This window comes from Notothenia rossii (genome assembly GCF_949606895.1).
Source record: "Notothenia rossii genome assembly, chromosome: 3".
Taxonomy (NCBI): domain Eukaryota; kingdom Metazoa; phylum Chordata; class Actinopteri; order Perciformes; family Nototheniidae; genus Notothenia; species Notothenia rossii.
Genome location: NC_136901.1, coordinates 30169555 through 30191422, shown reverse-complemented (window position 1 = coordinate 30191422; position 21868 = coordinate 30169555). Strand labels below are relative to the sequence as shown.

General features: G+C 39.0%; 1 long non-coding RNA gene across 1 annotated transcript in view; it reads right to left on the bottom strand.

The window, feature by feature from the left end:
• LOC307031204 overlaps positions 1–21493 on the bottom strand; it is a 77818-nt gene extending 56325 nt beyond the window's left edge. Inside the window, exon 1 of the long non-coding RNA XR_013805882.1 lies at positions 21393–21493. This is a non-coding gene — a long non-coding RNA (uncharacterized lncRNA). The remainder of the gene's footprint in view (positions 1–21392) is intronic.
• Positions 21494–21868: the final 375 nt, after the last annotated feature.

The window sequence follows — 21868 nt, the reverse complement described above, 5'->3', positions numbered from 1 at the left end:
TCTGATCAGTATGACAAGCGTCGTTTACAAATATTTACCAGTTTCTGATGAAATCATGCCACGTCCTCTGCACGGTTAATGGAATTGCACCACTCTGATAGCTTGGTAAACTCTGCATTACCATCAAAAGAGTTTCCAAAGCATTGACAGTGGAAGACTTTGATTAGCGCACCCTTTCTAGTTTCTAAATGATAAATGTCAACACATTGAATCTGTTGGTGAAGCCATTGCTCTGTGGAATAATCTCAGGATGTTTGTTGGTGAATACATTTGTTTACTGACCTTTTCCTGCTATTAAATAACCATTTACCCAGGCACCCAAAATAAGCTAATGGCTTGATATAAGAGCATTTATCCTCTGCACCTATTAATGTCCCGGTGTCATCTATTCCTGAAAAGCATCCTGAGTCTGAATGATAACAATGACTAATGTGCTTACTCCCATTCTGCAATCACCGTCACCTCACAATCCATACTCATTTTCTCCAAAGAGGAAATCCACATTAGCTCTGTGAGTGATTTATGGACTTGTCCACACAGCTTTAAATACAGAAACCACAAAGAGAGGGTTGGGATAAACCTCATTTATCTCTTAGGGGAAGTTATGTGTGCATACACTTATTACCGCATGATGCACTAGATGATCGGAATAGTACGGTGGCCAACAGGTGCAAATGAAAAACATTTCCATTAGGAGAAACCCGCTGCTTCAGAAACGATGCAAATGAAAAAACACAAATGTGCAAAAACACATGCAAATGAAGAAACATTTTCACCAACTTCACAAAACTGTGCAGCATTTACTAAAAGCGCTGAATAAAGGAAACACTGCAAGAAGCTAAAAAACCAAACGGAAACCAAGAGACACTAAAGATGCACTCAGCTTGGACCAGAGTGCTTGTTGGCGTTGACCGACTGTCTTTGTTGTTGGAAACGTACCTAAAATGTAAATGTTATCGACTTCTTTAAAAAATGTGATCCCATGATTCCTTTCAATATTATTGCAGATCTGCCTTAAACTAGCTAATCTAACATAGCTTACATAGTCATTCAAAATATACTGACAAAACACTGTGCAGACTAACTGTGCCAACAGTGACAGTGGTCCAACTTTATAATCCCCTAACATTAACAAGCGCTCCGGTCCCCGATGTGTGCAATGCATGAGAGGTGGTTTTCATTCACTTGATACACACATACTTTATGTAAGAGGGGAGAAATGTATTTGATATAACATGGAAGGACAGTTGTATTGGAGCTATTACTGTAACAGCTCAAGTTTTATTCTCTAAAGTTAACAAATGTGCATATGCTGTGGTCAGAGTGAAATGCTCTGCAAAAACGTTTTTATGTTAGCAGGAGACCTCGTGCATCAAACACAGGAAGTACTTATTGATGAAAAGTGTGAACAAACACAGAAAGAAAACAGTCAGCACCAGCAAAACACCAGACAAAAGAAAAACGTCAGAAATATAAACAAAACATCTGAGGCTCTGCACAACAAGCTGCAACACCTGTTCACACCTTTATATAAATACTGAATATATTTACGGTTCAAGCAGGAGTCACACACTAAGGGTAAATTCCTCAGAGGAGACAGTATGGTAGAAAAGACACAGCAAAGTAGCCTGAAGTATAAATTTCTCTCATGACTAAGGCAGGGATTTATAAATACCTGTTATAAATAGCTATAGCAGCTCAAGTGGGAAGCATATATACTGTAGTCGCTTACACATCTAAACAGGGTTTATCATATACTTTAAGTAAAGAAAGCATCTCATTTATTCAAAGCATCATGCACAATAAATTGGCAGGTGAATGCTCCCCAATTGAGGATATGTTTTCCAGTTAGTTACAGGAGATAAAGAGGGTTTCCTGTTTTTCTAAGGTTGTTTTTTTTGTGGCTGCAAAATACATTTGCCCTCAAGGACGGTCAAGGTAGAAGTTGCTACAGACAGAAGCAAAAGGTTAATAAAGCAAATATAATACGACTTGGTGCATATAAAACAAAGTCCTCCTCATTACAGATAAAACCCACAACTGCACATCAGAGGTACAGACTGAGGCTTCAACTTAAACAGGAAGCGAGGTGGAGTGTAAAGACATCTAACATACTGAGCCAAGTAAATTACTCCATTCTGAAGACATTAATAGAAGCAGATGCCACATCTCAAATGAATACTACAGGTTCACTGTAACTCTGTTGATCAGAAATCAGAGACAAATATGGCAATGAATTTGAATTACAGTATGCAGGAGATCTTATTTGCATTTCTCTTTCCCTCCCTTTCATGTCATCTTGCAATTATGAATTGGCAAGAAATAAATAATTTGAATATCTTAAATTCTCAAGTCTTATCCTATCTTGTCTCAACAACTTGCATCACCTCAGTGTTAAATGACAGTGTGCGGAAAGCTAATCCACCTTGTTGTACACCATCCCTTGCGCTTGTTGTTTCTCCTACTGCTTTAATTTGCATTAATGGCTTGGGAAATAATTAAATGCTTGAATTGTGCATTGTGTAAAATGCCAATATAATGATATGGTACATGCATAGCTATTTAGAAAAAGCTTGTTATTTGTTTAATGATGCATTTTTTAAATGTGCCTCCCAAAGTGTGCCTCCCAAAGCAAGAGTTGATGATAAAGCCTCCATGCAAAACTGCCAAAAAGGAAACACTGAAGAGTATGTCCAGTAAGTGGCTTTGTATTCTGTTAGGAGTAGGATCAGAAGATTCAGAATGAAAGAAAATGCATTGGGAAAGCTCAAGCTCTAAACACAATTATGGTTATAACGGCTTACTGGGGTCTATTTTAAAAAGAGTCAAGACTTTCAATATGTATGATTAAAACATTGCTATACAAGAGGCTGCGTTCAGGGGACCCTTAATGCTTTTTGTGGTTTACCCTCTCCTATAGATTGTTCTATGGTTTTTGTGTATGTAAATGGTCTGCAATGGCAAAAATCCCAAAGTTCCCTCCGGAGGCAGTTTCTCTTCCACACACTACCCCCCCTGCTTGAAACGCCACAATTTAACTCCTGTGTTTACTTCCTGAACATAGTGACATCACTATGAAACGCTGGCTTCTATTGGCTTGATCTCCAACTAATTGTAGGTGATTTAGCTTCTTTACTTTCTCAAGAAACTACAGATCCTAGCAAACAAATGTTTTCGAATGAAAATGAGATTAATGAAGCAACAGGTAATCATGTTGCCGTTTTTTAAGATTCTGAGCAAAGACTGAAGATCTTTCTTTTTACACCTGATAAAACAGTATGTGCCAGGTGCCCATTAAGAGAATCTGTAGAAGAAATAAAGTAATATAAATGTCCGATTGCACTTTAAAGTGTGACAGTGTAAATTCAAAAGTTTAAATCTGATTGGGACTCACAGAAAGTCTCTTCAGGGGTTGCTGCTTAATGTGTGCACTGGCTTATTTGCAGATAATTAAAATTACTTGACAACAATTACGAAGAAAGCAATCTGTGCTGGGCAGGTGATGAGTAATCTCTACTCAATACTCAGTCTATAATTATGATTATGTTATATTAATAATTGCTTCCAGTAAATGCATCGCCAGACACTGAGCTAATACTTCATTATCTATTCATTACTCATCATTAAGCATTAGAGTATCTCACTTAAAACACAGTCTGGGCCTGTTAGTCAGCAGAAATCATGAGGAAGTATTGCAGCATCTCTCCTAGGTTTAACTCTTTGGAGGCAGCAGACTGTGAAACACTCCGGGACTTGCAAACAAGACGTGTTCACCCTGAGGGAGGGCTTACATTAACTATTTACAATGACAGGTATGCGTTTCAACAAATCGTCTACCCGAGTCATGTGTTAGAAGGCACCACAAACATGCAGGGGGGTAAGAAGTACTCCTTTACGCAAGTACAACAAGTATGACATAATATGGTCTGAAAATACTCAACCCAGTCTCACGGCATTGCGTGTTATAGTCACGACATTTAATCTATTGATTTGTGTTCACCAACACGATTTTCCCCTTTTTTTCGTGTCACACAGAACGATTTTAAAATCAATGTATTTCTATTGGTAGTGTGTTTCGTGCCTGCAACACGTCTTTTTGTCCGGTCGGGTCTTGGAAGACCGGAAGCTGTGTGGTTCATAAAAACTTATTCAACATCAAGCCATGATTATTGTTCTTATTTTAAATTGTTGGGATATGGTGTGAATGCGATATGAAATCTGAAAAACCTTTCGAAGTTTAGGATGGCCGAAGACACTACACTACCCAAAATCCTCAGCTTGACTACAGTCCCTTTGCTTGACAAACCCCGTGAATAATCTTCAAGCTCTGGGATTGGATGTTGGAGTGGCAGTGTGCCAAGGTTACGCTGAGCGTCAAACAGCACTTTGAAATGGAACGAAACCACGGCAGACTATCCAAAACTGGACTCGAACGGGAACAGCGACCCCGCCGCCCCCACCCCACCCCCCAGAACTACACATGCTGGCTATTGTGTTTCACAAAATGTTCTATGGGACGTCTCTACTGGGAACGTTTTCGTTTTTCCCACAATTAGAAGTTGCCAGTTTTAAACACATTGTTGTTATCAAATTTAAAACATATAATTAATAAATGGGTGAAAATTGAGCAGGCCTTTGGTTCACTGAGCCTCTCAGTCTGACAGGAGAAGACTCTCCTCCACCTTGTTGTTGAAAAAGCTCCTTACATCCGTTAGCGTAGCTCGCTAGCACCAGAAGCTAACAACAACGATCTCCGGTACTGGTGCGCTCTCTCTCTCTCGCTCGTGCACGCACACAAAATGGCTCGTTCCACACACACACAGAGCCGAGCTTGAATTAAACACAGAGACCCAGACTTAGTTGTACTGTACTGTATCATAATATTTTATTTTCTCTTTTTTTTAATAACCATTTTTCCTCCTGGTCTCTCGCGCCCTGTAAAGTATCTGCGCCCCCCACTTTGAGAAACACTGCCCTATACAATGCAGACAGATTTACCAACCGCCAAGTGTTTCTTTAACATTAGCTTTTGACTGTCACTGACATAAAGTAGCTAATGTTAGCTTGTGACTATCACTAACATAAAGTAGCTAATGTTAGCTTGTGACTGTTACTAACATGAAGTAGCTCATGTTAGCTTGTGACTGTCACTAACATAAAGTAGCTAATGTTAGCTTGTGACTGTTACTAACATAAAGTAGCTAATGTTAGCTTGTGATTGTCACTTACATACAGTAGCTAATGTTAGCTTGTGACTGTTACTAACATAAAGTAGCTAATGTTAGCTTGTGACTGTTACTAACATAAAGTAGCTAATGTTAGCTTGTGACTGTTACTAACATAAAGTAGCTAATGTTAGCTTGTGACCGTCACTAACATGAAGTAGCTAATGTTAGCTTGTGACTGTCACTAACATAAAGTAGCTAATGTTAGCTTGTGACTGTTACTAACATAAAGTAGCTAATGTTAGCTTGTGATTGTCACTTACATACAGTAGCTAATGTTAGCTTAAAGGCCAGGCCATTTTAATTTTGCTCTAAGGTTGTATTTACAAACAAGTAGTACTCGATCTTATCTCTGACATTGTGAGTGTTAAATAAATGTTGTGGAGTTGTCACACAAATGTAGTAGAGGAGAAAAGGTAAAGTACAATCATGTCAAAATACTACTTTAAAACAGGGAACATTGCGTCTTCGCTTATGCAAAAATAAGGTTTTATCACAGGAATATCTGTAGGGTTGGTTGAGTATTTCTATACGTTATCCTTTAACATTACCGAACAACAGCCTTTTTTACACCATTGTATAATAAAAGATAACAGTGCCTCGTAGCACAAAATGACCGTAATAAATTAGCTTCATACTTCATGATAAACTCCTAAACACTGACAGAAAGGATATTAAAACGTTTTTGGGTGGATCTCATCTTGAGTTAGCTATAGCTTCTTTGTTCCACTGTTGTTAATCCATCACTTTTATATTAGCGTCCATCTTTAACCCACATAAAGCCATGCCAGAGGCATGTCAATGTCACTGCCAATACCTCGGCTGCCAGCAGAGGTTGATGAAAGTTATAAATTACCCAATGCACTCTGTAAATACTTTATACTTCCGGGAAGGTGGAGCATGTCGAAAATAAAAGATATGTGGAGCTCCTGCAGGAGGTAGCTCAGACAATATAGTGAACAAAACTGAAATGATTGCAACAACATGAATGACAACGTTCCCTTGAAATTGCCCCATTTTCATATATTAAATTCAGAAGACACTACATGATAAAGAACAAATTCAGTTGTCCAGAAATAAAATAGAAGTTCAAAAGGAAGAGCAACGTATGTTTCGTTTCGCAGCCAATAAATTAAAAGTATGCTTATCAGTAGCCAACGTTAGCTTGTGACTGTCAATATAAAATAGCTAATGTTAGCTTGTGGTTGTCACTAACAAAAAGTAGCCAACGTAGCTTGTGAATGTATCTCAATTTAGCTAAATTCGCTTTTGACGTTGTAATTTGTCAATGTGGAGCCAATTAAATCTATTTTTTAGATTGTATTTAGAAATTAGTAGTACAGTACTCCATCTTATCTCCTTTAATTTTGAGTGTTAAATACATCTTGCGGAGTAATTAGAACAATAATTCCCCCAAAAACACACTGCCTCAAGGCAAACTGCAGACATGTGACCTGAAGAGCACAATTGCAAAATGGAAGGCTGTAAGAGCATTAAAAAAACATTATAGAAACCTTTTTCCAACTGTTTTATGATTATAGTACATTTTGATTAATAGCATTTTAGCAGCATGTTTTAAATACATTTTTGAGATAGTTGTATGTGCAGAAAAGTACATTTCTTTCTCGTTCTGATAAGTCAACTGAAGATAAAGCACACAGAGAGGCAGAGGAAGAGACAGTTGTATCATGAGTATTTTAAAGTATTTTAAAGAATGATGCATGTAAATGGATGCCTCTTTTCTCCTTTGTTTGTCAGACAGAAGGAAAAAGGACTTGCATAGTGGTGATCAACTCCTGCACTGCCCCCTGTTGGTGACTTAAAGACGTGCACATTGATGCACAGACAAAAGACTCAGCTGGTTTTTGAAAATGGCTGGCTGTTTGAGAATTATGTAAAGAAATATTGTAAATACTGCCTCATTGGGCCTTTAACATGCGTGTGCACACAGCCTCTCACCTTTAAATCAAATATTAGATGAATTTAAAGCAAACATGTGTGTGCTGGACATTAAGAGCCAAATATTCACAGGCTTGTACTGATATTGTTTGTTGGCATGCATGAAGATATGGGAGTATGCACGTTAAAATATGCCTCATTAAACAAATGAAAAAATGTTTTTTTTCATGGCTCTGCATGTGCTGGATCATTAAGACAGCCTTTTATTCAACGCACAATTGAAGCATTTCAGAGATTTTTCAACCATTAGCAAATCATATTTAAAAAAAAGTAGGATTATCTTTCTGCAAACTTTCATTTAACAATTAGGAGATCCAATCTATTTTTCATGTTTTGTTTTTTTACTGCAGAAGGGGAAACGCCCCGAATCTTGAGAGGATTTCATTACATGTGGTCCATTGTTGCCCAGTGCCTGAGCAGAGTGGATAAATCAAAGCAATGGCCTGGTCAGCCGCTCTGTGTGTGTGTGTGTGTGTGTGTGTGTGTGTGTGTGTGTGTGTGTGTGTGTGTGTGTGTGTGTGTGTGTGTGTGTGTGTGTGTGTGTGTGTGTGTGTGTGTGTGTGTGTGTGTGTGTGTGTGTGTGTGTGTGTGTGTGTGTGTGTGTGTGTGTGTGTGTGTGTGTGTGTGTGTGTGTGTGTGTGTGTGTGTGTGTGTGTGTGTGTGTGTGTGTGTGTGTGTGTGTGTGTGTAAGCCCACACATTGGAAAATGAACTGCTGTCTTTCAAACCAAGAATCCCAAATGATGATGGGGAGGCAGCGAAGTGGCACTGCACTGTGACAGCGGCTTGTTAGCGTCTTTAGCTTAAGAACTGCTGCTGCTAGAAACATGAATAAAGAGGAAAATGGTGAGTGGGAGCAAGAGAGGAGTTAGAGACACGGCCATGGATCAGCGGCATCTCTAGTTCAGGGAAAGTTCACACTGGAAGTCTTCTTGTCATGTGTTTAGCCTCTCATTGGTCCCTGGAGGAGAGAGGGGGGTTACCCTGACAAACGGGTGGCGGGCTTATCACATCTCCAGCAGCCAGGAACAGTTCTCAGCCAACTTACATATTTCAAATTAAAATTCAAAATATCACTCATGGATATCTCCCAATAAGAGCTGTTTCAATGTCCCGCTGTTAAATAAAGGCATATGGAGCGTCTGAAGGAACAACAAGCAGTAATTTGGCAGACAGGAGGAGTATTCTCATTACAAACACAGAGTAAGTGGGCATGCTTCTAACAATGGCTCCTTCTGTCTGTGTCCAGATGACTGGAAAGCAATGGAATTAAAGAGGAGAGTCATATGTAATTGGTAAAACAAATGCCAGAGACAAATGGCTGCTGTGAGTGCAGGAGACAGCTTTACACATGGAAACAGGAGAACTAGACTCAATTCACTGCTGAATTATCGATTCATGTTTCAGAGTCATTACATTTGAGCTAATACACAAACATGTACAGTATCTGCTTTTATATACTGTATGTAGGAAGACAATAATTCAAATCCAACCAGTAATATTATTATAAACACATCCATTGGACTCCTTAGTTTATTTCTGGAATATAGTGACATTGCTTTGGAACACTCACGTTTTTATTGGCTAGCGCTCCAACACATTGTACGTGATAGGGTAAGGGGTGGCACATCTCACAGTGGTTGATCAATCGCAAAAGAGCCGGCCAGCTAACCAATCAGAGCAGACTGGGCTCTGGTTTCAGACAGAGGGTGAAAAGAGGTGCTGCAGCACAGGCAGAAGGAAATAAATAAGTGCTTTTTGAACATTAAAGCATGGAACATGTCACAGTAGGGGCAACAAATACTACTATAAACCTGAACATTTGCAGAATATGTCATCTTTAATGGAGCCTCGAAAAACTAAATATACATACGGGAGTTTTCAGGATTTGAACCAGGTTGATTATTGTATGAGTAGTAGTTGCTGGAAGCATCTATATTCAATACTATATTGAAAATGGATCAAATCACCAGTGTTAAAGGCCCATGTCATGGCTATTTCTACTGATCATAATTCCATTGTTGAGGTCTACTAAAATAGATTTATAGTGTGCAATTTTCCAAACTCACATTGGTTTCTCATACAGCATCTCTGTAAAGTATGTGTATTCACCGGTATTCACTCTCTGTCCTAAACGGCTTGTTGGAGCTCCTGCCCCCCCTCCCTGTGAGCCCAGTGTGCTCTGATTGGTCGGGACGTTGTGAGGCTCGCTGCTCACTGAGCTGGCTTACCGGTGTGGTTTCCGGGTCGGCGATACAGCGAGACAGCGCAAAACTCATCCTGAGCACACACAAACACTCACAGCCGAAGTAAAAACAATAAGTGTCTTTTGACGTCATGCGGTTCCCGGAAGAAACACATGGAAAAAGATAAATCTCCAACTAGGTGTTATGGGGCAGCATAGACAGGTCTTTTCTGTGTTAGAGTTTTACTCGCTACAGGGTGTACTTTGAGGGTTTTTGATTCTGCAGACCGTTTACATGCAGAACAAGCTACATAACACACAAGGAGACGGGTAATAACCAGAAAAGCATGACATGGGACCTTTAAATGAATCACTTCGACACTCAGAGACTTTATGGCGTTAGTTCAGCAGTCTCACTTGTGTTTTAGTAGTAGTCAGCCATTATCAGTGAAAAAGCTAAAGTCCCACTGTACTCTACCTGCCCAGCACCAAACAAACAAACACAGTTAGGAGCTACACTGAGAACAAATTGCATCATGGATGTTGACCTCAGAAGTTAATGCAGATCTAAAACTCATCAGGTACAAACAAAACTCTGATTACCGCCTGCATATCTGATACATTTCAACATGTTTGCTGTATGCTAACCACTTCACCATATCAACATAACGTTGATAAAAGCATCTTTGTGCTGCCCTAATGAGGCAGAACTCTGATAAGAAGCATTAGTTAAACTTCCTCACTTTAATAAAATAATAATACATTTTATTTCTCAAGTGTTTTATCAGATGCTCAAAGACACATTACAGTGGTCTTTGTTCAAATGTGATGGAGGATTAGCAACATCAAACAGACTGGCACCGTTACTTTGTTTTGAGTTGCAAGCGGTATGAAATGCATCCTTATTTATAATTGACAAACAGCATGTTGTTATTCTTACGGGTTTGACAGATTCATTGAGCACTCCACCTAATGGAGTGACCAACTTCCTCTTTATTAAACTCTATGCATGCAGCTCTTTCCTCTGCAGTACACCATGCATTTGAAGAAAATAAAACTCACAGTCACACTGACAGTAAAGTCCTGCTAAAGACTATAAATGCAAAATTACTCACATGCTGTGTAGTGTACTCCTTTACCCATGATGCCTCACTGCTCAGCTTGCACTACTTTGTCTGTCGAGGGGCGTTCGTTAGGAGGAAGAGGAGCTTATCTGTCCCTGAAGCAGTAACAAATCATTCAATGCATATTAAATGTAAGATATCATAATGTATGTGGCACATGAGATAAAGAAAAAGAGGGCTTACTTTCTCTAGGGATGGCCGATTGGAAGAATATATAATATTGTCTGAGTGCTTTGCCGGTTGTTTTGGGGATGATTCTATTCTGCAAATGCAATGTTCTGACTCAGAAAAAAGAGGGAATGGTCAGCTAACTGCTTCACCTGTGTGAATATATCAGTTGTAAAGATACAAAATAAACCTTCTAATGTAAATGCACAGGGCGAAAACACAGTGAGATCTGAGTTTAAAACCAGAGCTTTCAGACTGATATTTAAGTTTAATCTCCAAAATTAAGCTAAATTGCAGTTTCATTAAGACACTGTTTTCTCTGTCCAGGAAGAAAGAAAATGTATGTAACGTGACTCTATTATACGGTCGCCAACATGTGCAAACAACGGCCCAAAACTCGAACGTTGGCTTTTGGGGAATGTAAAGTTGGCCAACTGTCACTGTTGGCACAGTAAGACGGCTTCATAATTGTAAGTGTTTTGTCAGTATATTTGAAATAACTAGGTTAGCTAAGTAAAATAGCTATCTTACAGCAGATCTGCAATTATATCTGAAAGAATCATGTGATCAAATAAGCCAATATACTTACATTTTAGGTACTAGTTTCAAACAACAACTATTTGCCTTTCAAAGTCAGCACACTGATAAAACATGATACAATTTGGACAAATACAGCAACACAAACTAGAAAAAAAGCTGACGTGGAAATAAGCTCAGGAATAATCCTGTGTGAGTGCAAATCTCCGCCTCCTTCATCCCTCAGAAAACTGGTTTTCTTCCTGAGGGATGCTTGAACTTCCCACTGCACACTCTTCAACACAACCAGAATGAAGCTACTCTGAAGGCTTCATTTCTTACTAGGTAAATAATATTCAAAAATTATTGCTCCGTGTTTCACCTGCTATATCACAATATCTCATTATGAAATATAACCTGCAGCTGTGTGAGTCTACACAGTGCGACGGTTAAAGACAGATTATATTTCTCTTCCATCACTTCTATAGCATAAGCCTCGAGTGTTTCCACACGTTCGAAAAGCATAATATTCAGCGTGCATTTGGAATGCAAACAGCCCTTGAATGCACCTCCTGGTGAGGCAAATGGAAAATGTAAGGTGTTAAAATTAGCCTCCCCTCTCCTTTTATTATTGCTTAAACCATGCTTCAATGTGATTAAAATAACAGCGTTTGCAGAAAAGACACAGTGCATGTATCGTAATGCTTCATTTAGGCACTAATTCAAATTGGAAAACAATACAGGCTCAGCACGGTGTCATGATTTGTTCACGCTTGTTTTCAGCGCTGGCTTTGCTTGGAGCTGGAACGTCTTAATTCGAGGAGCAAGGCATAATATATTTCAACAAACACAATATTGCATTTCTCACAAAGAGCTAAATACAAAGAGAAAAGTGCGAATGCCCATTACAGAGCAGTATAAAGTGACATGTGAACAGGGAGCGAGGAGGCTATTATCAGCGTCTCAGGTCCAGCTGGTCTCCCCTCCCATGGAGAGTCAGCAGAAGAACACAGGGGTCTCTCCACCGTCCTGAATACCTCCCCATGTAATCAAGATTTAATTAGGGGACAGAGCATTGTATAAAAGCGTGTGGGGGGTCTCATTAAAAGCCTTTTAGTGGGCTCTGAGGAGGCAGACCTCCTCTGATGCTTGTTCAGGTTGTCAGAGAAAATTATTTGTGTTTAAAGGACCAACTCAGCACTGAAATATTGATTGGATTAAAGTTTGGGGGAGCTGCAGACTGTAACTCAGATAATGGAGGTGTCACATGAGCTGATGGCTACTGAAGGAACTGCGTACTAGAGCTCATGTGGACAGTTTATAATAAGTCTCAATGCCAGAAGGGTAGACAAAGGTTCACAGTGTTGACATTTATCAAAACAAATTATCCTAGAGACCTAACTCAATTAACCTGACAGTTTGCTATTTAGCTAGCGAATGTTGGCCATTTTGCAAGCGAACACTAGACATTTGGCAAGCTATTTAGCTAGCGAATGTTAGCTACCCTTGGATACCCGTCTAACAAGCTAGCTAGTGAAGGTTAGCTATAGCCGAATTGGTGGCTCTTGTCATTTAAATACGTGACCCTATAAGAACATATATTACACTGGACACATAAAGACAGTTCAAAGAGTAAACTAAATATAAAAATCATAAAAGAATAGATGAACAATGATATCTATTATTTTGTTTGACAAAAGAAAACCTGGTGCTAATTGGCAACAGGTGAGGGATATATATTTACTATCTGCAAATGAACACTATGATGGAGCAAATAATAAGCATTAACTTCACATCATATATTTTCCATAATTATTTTTGTTTGGTGTGAAAAGGAAATCAAATCTTGACTGAATCTTTGTGAAACGCCTGTGGAGATAAGGTTTAGCCAATAAAGTAATATGTATGTGTAAGTTATATTTCAGTTGATTCTAAGGGCTTTCCATGAGATGTTTCATCAGATGTTATTTATAGGTGATAAGGGTCCCCCGTTATCAAAATTAAACTTTTTTGATAAGGGTCCCCCTTATATAAAATGTAAATGTTTTGATAAGGTTCCCACTCTTATAATAATTATGCTTTTTAATAGCAATTTGCTTTAAACGCAATCACCTAAGCATAATCTGGCAAAATAGAAGTGCCGTAGAGCTGGAGAAGCAAAAGGTGAATTGACACTACTTGATCACAACTCTTATGTCTGAGAGAAGCTTGTACTTGCATTTAAAACTAAAATAATCTTCTTAACAGTGCATGAGACCCATGAGAGTATATAATATGTTTAAAGAACATCCCCAGCAGCAGCTCTTCATGTTTGCACTCATTATGTGCTTTGCTCTTTTCAAGTTCACGCCTCAGAAACACGCCTGCAGCCAGTCAGGATGAATTTATCCTGCACTCGTGTGACAGCTTATGGAAATCAGAGCGGAGCAGGCGTTAGAGCCCAACAACAACTAATTACATCATTAACATGTTTAAAAGGACTGAGCATTGCAGAAAAGGCCAAACGACAACTATAGTATAAAATGCAATCTGTTTGCTAATAGGAGATCAGAATTAAAGCAGAGCTAACTGATTGGCGTGACAGGATTTAGTCAATGAGGGCAGATGCTTTAAAAGTAGATAATGGAGGTGTTTACATACATGAGATTTCTCTGCAGCCAGGCATGCTCACACTCTTATCGAGTTCCTAGGCTCAATGCTGATCTAATGCATTGACTTTAATAATGCATTTAAATGTAGGTCGAGTAACGCAAAATAATGGAAACCTGTAGCTGCAGTTTTTGCACGAATACAGATGTAAAATAAAGGATACAACCAAGTTCAAATTAAGGATATAATTAGGTTTAAAATAAAGGATAAAATTAGGTTAAAATAAGTATAACATGTGGTTAAATTAAGTTTAGAATTAGTTTGAATTCTAGGATACAATTAGGTTGGATTAAAGATAACATGTGGTTGAATTAAAGGATCCAATCTGATTAAAATGTGGTTAAAATGAAGGATAAAATTAGGTTAGGTAGACTTTGCCATTGCTTTGAGAGCAAGAAGAAATTGGAGTAAAGATCCTTCGATGTTTACGCCATCCATGTTTAATATATACATGATGCTGTAGTTTGTACATGTGTAAATGAAATGAGTGTTACAGGCATGAGAAGATGGAGGATGTACTACTGTATGAGTTGACCTTTGACAGTGAGGCTGAGGATGCATACACACTAGGGATGTCACGATCACCTTTTTTTGCTCCCGATCCGATTCCGATCATTTAATTTTGACAATTTGCCGATACCGATTTTTCCCGATCCGATCTTTATGCAATGCATTAAGAGAAAAAAAAGCATTCAAGTTGTCCCTTAGGTTATTTTTTTAATTTAAATTGGATATTCTATCCAACATGGATACAGCTTCTTTCTTTCACAGCAGCATTGGATCAGTTCAGTTGTGCAGCACTGGATCAAAACTAAATAAAGCTTTCAGTACTCGTTAGCTTACTGCTACAATTAGACACTGCGCCCTGCCCACTCTGTTGCCAGATTTGAGAGAAATAAGCAACCAGGTCTATGAAAACAAGCCCCAAAGAAGCAACACATACATGATGTTCTGTAATTTGAAACCAAAACTAAGGCCTCAGGATGACGTTAAGACTTGAACATGGTCATTTTTGTTTTGTAACATTGAATACAACATTTTTAAAAAAGTATTTAAAAAAAAAAAAAAATTGTTCCTCCCGATTCCTATCTTTTGAAAATCACGTGATCGGCTCCGATCCCCGATCACGTGATCGGATCGGGACATCTCTAATACACACATCAAAGTGATTTATGCTGCTCTAAAATGAAGAACAGGACACCATCCATACTGCAGACTCAGTGACAGGGAAGGACATTTCATACATTGCTAATCTTTTAAACTAAAACTTGACTGACATCCACACAGCGTCGTCAAAAAGTCTGGAAACTTTATTTTCTTTCAACAAAAGCACATTCATCATGTGTCACTGAATGGAGAGACAAAGCTGAAATCCCTGAATGATTTTATTACGGTGGCACTTTCTGTTAACTATAACTCTTCAAAACAGCAAATTATCCGCAGCAATCTGCACACACACATCATCCGCTAACAACACATCCATCACACACAGCCAGGAAGAACGGGCTGCGTAATACCGCTGATTACATCTAGGCACAAAAGTTACAGGCAAAATCATTTGTTCCGTGCAAATTAGTCCGAGCAGGTGCCGTTATTATTCTCACATGAACTCTGTGGCTTAGGGGAAAGAAATTCATCACTGTGAAGTTATTCAATCACTGACTCCAGATAAATTACCTTTCTGCTTTGTGTGCAGCCGCCGTCTGCATGGCATTAAGAGCAAAGACTGTCAGAGAGGAATAAAGATATCAAAGAAAACTAAAAGCTGCATATAGCCCTCACATGAATAACCTTACTGTAAAAAAAAAAAGGACAAAAATGTGGTTAAATTAAAGATAACATTCGGTTAAAGTTAAGGTTAAAATTAGATCAAAGTTAAGGAAAATTCATGATAAAAAATAAGTAAAGAATTATGGATAGATACGTTTAGATTAAGGATAAAAGTAGGTTAAAATGAATGATGAAGTTAAATTAAGGATCAAATTGGGTTAAAATAAAAGTATAAAATACACAGTTCAAAAGTCATGATGACATGTGTTGTTGCATTTCATATTGTCCAACTCTCATTTTAAAGCTTCATTTATAATAGTGTTACAAAAATGTTAATAGCCTAAGATGTACGCATTCTTTTATTATTATAGATTTTGCTGATAAGTTTACAGTATAAGACCTTTTAATAAACAAAAACACCCAAAAACTGTTAAAAATATCACCTTTTTTTCATTGTATTTACAGTTTGCTAAAAAAAAAAAATACGGTAAAAAAATGCAATTGAGCAGTAAATAGTATGTAGATACCACACAAGAGTCCCAGTAAAAATATTCAATTGAGGTTAAATTAATGGAAAATACCATAATGTTTCAAAAATGGAAATACCGATATCATTAACGGTATTATTCTTTATTAAATTATAGATTTAAAAAACATAAATCACATGAATAACCTTTCAGAGGAAATGCAAACCCTTTCTCAAATTGTGTCAAATTTCCACCAACCCCTGAATCTGTTTAACTGACCCCGTGTGCAATATGAATAAATAAAATGTAAAAGCCAACACACACACTCCTGCCGCGCCCTCACACAGTCCTGAACTCAATTTCACACACCGCTGCCTGCACACACACTCCAGACAGGCTGATGCCAGAAGCACAAAGTGGAGAGACAATGCATTTATTTATCCACTCTCTTGCAGGACGGGGATTTGTCAGTGTGTGTGTGTGTGTGTGTGTGTGTGTGTGTGTGTGTGTGTGTGTGTGTGTGTGTGTGTGTGTGTGTGTGTGTGTGTGTGTGTGTGTGTGTGTGCACATCTATATATGAGAGACACATCAGAGGGAGGCAGAGGAATGTGATTCAGCCCTGAAGAGAGAGGAAGAGGAAGATAGCAGGGAAAGGTTTTCTGTTTTGTCAGAAACACTGCACGTCCACAGAGACAACCACTGACAAATAAAAACCACCCGAGTTGAAATACAAGTAGGCCAGCTGTCACCCAGATATTCTGCAAATATATACAGTGGGGCAAAAAAGTATTTAGTCAGCCACCAATTGTGCAAGTTCTCCCACTTAAAAAGATGAGAGGCCTGTAATTTTCATCCTAGGTATACCTCAACTATGAGAGACAAAATGAGAAGAAAGAAAATCCAGAAGATCACATTGTCTGATCTTTAAAGACTTTATTTGCAAATTATGGTGGAAAATAAGTATTTGGTCACCTACAAACAAACAAGATTTCTGACTCCCAAACACACCGGCAGGGCAACGAAGGTGTGGCTTCGTAAGAAGCATTTCAAGGTCCTGGAGTGGCCTAGCCAGTCTCCAGATCTCAACCCCATAGAAAATCTTTGGAGGGAGTTGAAAGTCCGTGTTGCCCAGCGACAGCCCCAAAACATCACTGCTCTAGAGGAGATCAGCATGGAGGAATGGGCCAAAATACCAGCAACAGTGTGTGAAAACCTTGTGAAGACTTACAGAATATGTTCCTTATTTCTACAAGGCAGAGGTGGATAAAGTATCCAAATCCTGTCAGTAAAAGTATAAATATGGTCTTTAGTTTAAATACTCCAAGTAAACATTCAACATTTTAATTCAGTAAAGATTACAAGTACACGCATCAAAATATACTCACAGAGTTAAACACTAACGGGAACAGCAGAAGAAGTTAGACAGGAAGTAGACACTAACAGGAACAGTAGAAGAAGACAAAAAGGCAGTAAACACTAACAGGAACACCAAAAGAAGACAGACAGGGAGTAAACACTAACGGGAACAGCATAAAACCAACAGGAAGTACATACTAACTGTAGAAGCAGCACAAGTCAGACAGGAAGTAGACAATAACAGGAACAGCAGAAGAAGATAGACAGGAAGTAAGCACTAACGGGAACAGCAAAAGACCAACAGGAAGTAGAAACTAACTGCAGAAGCAGAAAAAGTCAGACAGGAAGTAGATACTAACAGGAATAGTAGAAGAAGACAGCTAGGAAGTAAACACTAACGGGAACAGTAGAAGACCTACAGGAAGTAGAGACCAACTGTAACAGCAGAATAAGTCAGACAGGAAGTAGACACTAACGGGAACAGTAGAAGAAGACAGAAAGGCAGTAAACACTAACAGGAACAGCTGAAGACCAACAGGAAGTAGAGACTTAGGCCCAATTCCAAACCACACCCTACCCACTCCGTGACGGAGTGAACTCTGTGTCGGAGTGACACTCACAGCTAAATGAGGCCCCCTCCTGTCAGATGGAGGGTGTAAATACAGCAGCAAGCTTTGGGACAAACTCCCCTCTCTCCGGCAGAAACAGGAAATGCCATAACTGTATGTAACAACGGTTTCAAATCAGCATCTCTTGGACAAAAAATGAAAATTAATAACTAAAATAAAACTCCAAACATCTTTAATTGTGTTACTTTTTTGTAAAGCTCTTTTAGTTTTAAACCTGATGTTTATAAGCTTCTTAGTTTTTGCACCAGTCTGTAAATATACACAACTTTATAATAAAATGCACACATTTACCTTTTTCTAGACTAAACACAGGTATACGATAAAAAGTAAAAAAAATATGAGGTTATCATGAGGTTGTTAACATCGCAATTTATCAGTGGATGTTTGCTGGAACTACTTGCAAACAGCTTGTTTCATGACGGACTCACACAGCGTTGAGTCCGGTCAGGTAGGGCAGCAGGTGAAGTCAGGATCGATGCAGACTCGCTGTTTGAGGGCTTGATAACCCACTCCCCCTCCACACTCATTGGTTTGGAGCAGCACTTAATGTGGCGGACCATCCGCTCGAACGGCGGGGTAGGGTGTAGGGGGTGGTTTGGAATTTAGCCTAACTGTAACAGCAGAAGAAGTCAGACAGGAAGTAGACACTAACGGGAACAGTAGAAGAACACGGTAAGTAATAACTAAAGGGAACTGAAGAAGAATACAGATAGGAAATACACAAAATGGGAACAGTAGAATAAGTCAAACAGGAAATAGACACTAATTGGAACAGTAGAATAAGTCAAACAGGAAGTAGAACTAATGGGAACAGTAGGAGTCAAACAGGAAGTAGGAAATTAGGTTCTCCACTGCATGAATTCAATAATACTACTAAATCGGTTGCAATCCAACTGGCACCATGGAATAATATATGTTTTAAAACTAAAAGGAAAGCTTATAAGAAATTATTCTTTTAAATCTGTTCAAAAGTCATTCGACAATTGGTCAGCTCTGTCTGTCTCTTTTTGCTCAGATTATAGACAAAGCCTGTGCTTATTTTAAAACAGATTTAAGTGAATTTGTCGTTTGCAGTAACTCCGAGGACAAACCCATTAAGCTGCAGGAGAAAAATAAAAATACTTTCGCCTGGAAATGATTCACAGCCGTGTTTCAGGTTCACTGAGCAGCTCCTTATCACACACACTCGGGGTGATTGACTCAGACATTTCAAATAAACTTTCTGCACGTAAGCAGGTTTGACATTCTAATGGATTCTTCATTAAGTCCTGCAGCGGGAGGTAATGTGTTTGAAATTAATGTGACATTTTCAACTCCAAAGAGTTTCAGTCTTCAGTCATTTTCTGCAGGCCTTATACTGGCTCTGCATGTAATTTATGCACCAAAGTGATCTAATACAAAGCTGTGTTTGCTAAGCTGCTGGAATCCGACATCTAACAGTGAATAACACGCACATTTGCATATCAGTGTAGGGAAAAGAGCAGAGTGCTGCTGGGTATAAACAGGTATCTGATGCAGCCGAGGAGGAACCGGATCAGAGATAAAACACTGTGAGCTACCATGCATGGTTATGTTTGATACACATGAGGATTTCAAAATATTTTCTACAAAATCTGCAGAAAATGCAATCCAGAAGATGTTAAACTGAGTATTTTTAGCAATGTGAGGGTGCAAAATGGCACTACAAGTTCTGAAAGAACACAACTCACAAGTAACAACTGTCAGAAACAATATAAAACAGCAGCAGCTCTGTGCCTCTCTGTGTCCTTTACGCTCCAGCAGTTACTCTCACTGTCAGAGCGCGATATGTGAAATCACCGAAAAAAGCACTGCATATTGAACACACTGTAGGATGGATTTTAAAATGCCAGTGTGCAGAAGAAGCAGCAATATGAGGGGGCAAGCCTTCCCCAGTTGAGTTGTATCCAACACTCGGCACTATTATCATCATTCCCCGCAAAGCAGGAGCTCAGAAACTCCCCCGAGAGCGCTATCCAGCCACGTTACCATGGAAACACTCCCATGACATAGCCCGTAACAGGAACACACACTTACACACCATCACTCCGGAAAAAGAAACGCTTTCGGGGAAGATTTCAACCCTCATCTTCTGCAACTTTAGACTTGAATCCTTGTCACACTATGGATATTTTGTAAATGTAATGCTGTGTTTAAATCAAAGAAGAGGAAGCAGAAGCTACTAGCAAGGCGCCTCATACCGTTAAAAACGAATTACACAATACGAGACAAGAAAAAATTAGAACGTTACTGTACCGTAAAGATACGATACCGTACCGTACAGTATGATAGGATGCGATAGGATACAATACCTTACAGTACAATATGATACAAAAAGATAAGATACCATACGATAGGATACGGAACCGTTGGGTTCTTACCCAACGGTTCCGTATCCTACAATACGGTGTGATGGAAGATCTAATTCACAGTCCTCAGGGCTAACTTTTACTGTTTCTCACACTTCCTCTTGCAGTGCAGAATAAAAAAAAAAGAAATGTGTAATAAAATGTACTTCTGTAATCACTTCTAAACTGCTGAGTCATATCATCAGGCGTAAATAAAAAATAAGAAACACCCTGTGCGTCCTCCATCAGCTGGTGATGAGGTTAAGTACAACAGCAGCTTCACACAACAACACTCCGCTGCGGGGGGGGAGACATTATCCTGCTTACTTTCATTAAGTCACGTTTTATTATGTAGTCCAAGCACCAGTGATAAAACTCTGATAAAACCTCCAACACAGCGGTTATGACTCCTCAGTGCTGTAGGATAAATACAGGAGGAGTGTTACACCCAGGAAGCTGTTGCATGTCTTCACACACAAATCACTCACACTATTATGACAGATCATTAGTGATGTGACTGATGGGAGCAGTTAGAGGTGAGGTTATCACAATTAAGGACCTTTGTTGTGACTCATGATGGATCGTTTTGAAATGACTCAACACTTCTATACGACCTTTAAATTGCACAAAGTGACACTCTCTGCAGGAGGAATGGTGTAAACGCTGAATAGGTGAAGTGCTGTGGGGTCTGCTGCTGATTAGTTTGGGCTGGTTAAAGTGAGTGCAGAGGGACTGTTGATTAATGCAGGACTCACTTCACACTCACCTTGATTAATCCCACAGAAATCGTTATTAAAGTGCCCGACTTTTTCAGCCTCTGACAAACAAATAGTTCATTTCCTGAGCTCGTAGCAGCACGCATTCATTTCACAATGACATGTCTGTGTTCTGCTGTGTAATGGATGAATATGCCAGCATTGATTTCCTCTGAGTTATTTGCAGAGGGAGTCGGTAAATGAAAGACAGTTTGACGACATACCTCTTAATGCAGGCCGTGCAGGTCCGAGGAGACGCTTCAGACACTCTGACATGGAGATGAACAGCCTCCTCTTCTTCTCCTCCCAGCATGCAACAGCTCCTCCTGCAGAGGAAGGACATGTTCAAATCTGTACCTAAATCTCTCATTAAATCTGTGCTCACATTTCAGGTACCATGACTTTCAAAGGCAAAACTATTCAGAATTTTTAACAACTTTTCGTTTCTATTATTGAAAATGATTTGTAGCCTGTTGATTTAGCATCATATTTCGGACTAATTGTCTTAAATCCAATCTCAAACTAAAGGAGTATGATGCTTGTTTTGCAAATAATCAGAAGAGTTATCAGCTAGCAACTAAAGGTGATGATTTGTTGGGGTTCACCATTAAATGAAGGTGTCAAAAGAGACATATGGACGTTTTAATGAAAACACATGTATCATTTATGTGCTTGTATTCTTTTGTATCAACAGAATGTC